Source organism: Montipora capricornis, chromosome 9 (assembly GCF_036669925.1).
Source record: "Montipora capricornis isolate CH-2021 chromosome 9, ASM3666992v2, whole genome shotgun sequence".
Lineage (NCBI taxonomy): Eukaryota > Metazoa > Cnidaria > Anthozoa > Scleractinia > Acroporidae > Montipora > Montipora capricornis.
In genome coordinates, this window is record NC_090891.1 from 10,526,249 (window position 1) to 10,528,748 (window position 2,500).

The 2,500-nt window shown below is 37.0% G+C and overlaps 1 long non-coding RNA gene across 1 annotated transcript in view; it reads right to left on the reverse strand.

The window, feature by feature from the left end:
- LOC138015728 (uncharacterized) overlaps nt 1–1,397 on the reverse strand; it is a 2,216-nt gene extending 819 nt beyond the window's left edge. The window contains exons 1-2 of the long non-coding RNA XR_011125620.1: nt 1,237–1,397; nt 1–72 (exon numbers count right to left, since the gene is read on the reverse strand). The exon at nt 1–72 is cut by the window's left edge and continues 819 nt beyond it. This is a non-coding gene — a long non-coding RNA (uncharacterized lncRNA). The remainder of the gene's footprint in view (nt 73–1,236) is intronic.
- Nucleotides 1,398–2,500: the final 1,103 nt, after the last annotated feature.

Here is a 2,500-nt window from a genome sequence, read left to right on the forward strand (position 1 = left end):
CTGTGAAGCTCGAACCAACGTTAATACTGCAAGTACCATCAAAAGAGATGCCGTTGACAGAGCACGACCCATCTGCAGAATAAAATTGGATAAAATTAAGTGATTGGAAAACTAACATTGTGGATTTTAAAACATGTTTTTTGTTTTTGTTTTGGCTGGTTATTAAAAGTGCAAAAAGAAACTGTAGCGGCAAATTTCGTCGCCTCTTCGTATTTTAGCGAAGAAGACAGTCAAGGGATGAAGTAAAACCAGCCAGCTAGAACAGTAAATAACACACACACTCAGGTCTCCAGAGCAAACCTAGCCCTAAATCACTATCCGCCTTGCAAACTCTGAGAATTTCAATGGTTACTTGGCAAAAGAGGTTACAACAGTTAATTACAGAAAGAGAGTATGAGGTATACCATATTATCTTGATCAAAGTCATTAAGCCCCAAAATGGGTTATGACAATTAACCAGATGAATGGGTGTGTAGGCTATTGGTCACTTGTTAATTTAAGTAGTTTAAGTAAAAATTTAATTGCGGCCGGTCACTCTTTTGAGATCCATTGAAGACGATTCAGTACCGGCTCAGTTATAGGTAGGTACTGTTCACAAATCTGCTGATTAAACTGGGAGAAAGATAAATTTTGATATGTCAGTCAATGCTTTACGTCAGAGGTCAAATTGGAAGAATGCCGGAAACACCAAAATTCAACGAAAGAGTTTTAAGGAACTTCTAAATTTAAATTCGTGAGGCAGGTTAGTGTGTGGGAAGTTCATTTGATATAAGCTTCAAAACCCAGCTAGGTCGTGCTCAATTTCCTGCCGTGTCAAACGAAAAGAACAAAACGCCCCCAATCTCTAATGGGGCTGCGGTAGTTAAATTGCTTATTCATTGTTGGCTTGTTTTTCTTACCGAAGAAGGCAACGTAACCCAGTCCAAAGAACTATTACATAAACTTTATTTTTATCAGTGTTCTAAATGGCATCAATTTTATCCCGAAAGCAAGTCTTATTAAAAGACGCGTGCAAATTCCCGACGGTTTCATCTGTGCTTAAAAAGTTATTTTCAAGGAGGAACTATATGTTTATAATGGCAACCTTTAGTTAATTACAGTTAACTATTATGAAAGACGAAAGTTTGCATCGACAACTTAGCTGATGTTCTATCATGTCGGTTTTTTTTCTGTAGATCGGGCATTCGATATATAGTTGCATGGTTGAGAAATAAACGACATTTGTGGATTACGTACCTTGAAATTAAAAACTTTCAATATTACTTAACCAGCCCTTTATCTATCAGTCTTTTTCCGGCAGGCAAGGTGGTACTGTGTTCCCTTCGGCTGAAGAGATCAGTTCTTTCTGAAGTGCGATCTCACTCAATCTGCTTTTATAAGTAGTCCATAAACGCGGCAAGTGCACGTGCAGCCTCCTTGCAACACAACACGAGAAACCGAGCGGTGACCTTTGTGGTGGGAACTACGGGCTTGGCTCAAAATTCACCGGAAATCCTATAGAGTGTTTTCTAGTTGTTCTTGTTTATTTTGATGTAAAGCTGATAAAGGTTCGCATTTAGAACAGATTACACATGTTTCTCTTTTGCTGATAATAACAAACTTCTCTTTTTTCCAATCAGTGTGAAATGCCTCAATAATTTATTGACTTAAAACAATAAAAGAGTGACTGCCTTTTACTTTGTATTTTATCTCTTTAGCTTTATACAAGTTGCTTAATTTAAAAAACAGGCGATCGATATTATATTTCTTATGTAACCTTTGCGAACATAGTATGCATTCCACCTCCAAAAAAGAAATGGATAGTATTTTTGCAACGTTTTCTTTGAAGATCCATTTTAAAAGTAAGCCCATTTAATTTTCAGCGACTAAAATCATGGCAGCTATCACTAAGGTGTTTCTTGTCAAATATTTGACGCTGTGAGTCTTCACACTTGAAACGTAAAATAACCACTTCATGGACATTTTGAAACTGAGGTAAAATCGGACACCCCAAAAAACTCGACGGCCGATAATTTTATTTTGAACGGATTGGAGATGGCGAGTTTTAAGTCATTTACGGGACTCAGCCAAAAGGATCATGAGATACTCTGGAATAAGAACACTGGGCACTGCCCTTCTAACATCAGTGTCGGTTTTGTTTTTTTTTGTTTTTTTTTTTGTCGACAGACAACAATTATTTACTAGATCTAAAAAATTCTAACAGAGATTTTGCCCGCAATTAGCCAGGGCTATTCGAGGAGAGGAAAAGAGGATAAAGGAAAACTTAAAAGACAGACAGGGCATTACTTAGTGAACATCATCAATAAATCTTGTTCAGTTATCTTTGAATATAAAAGAACATATATCCAAAAGTATCAGTGCGCTCAGCAGTAAACCTTCTAGCATTTTATGAATCAAAGTATTCTCAAAATTTAGCCGGCACAACTTTTTCTCGTAGGAATAAAGTCGTTGCAGTCTAGCATTGACTTATGAATACGTCTCACGCAGTGGTTAACATCAA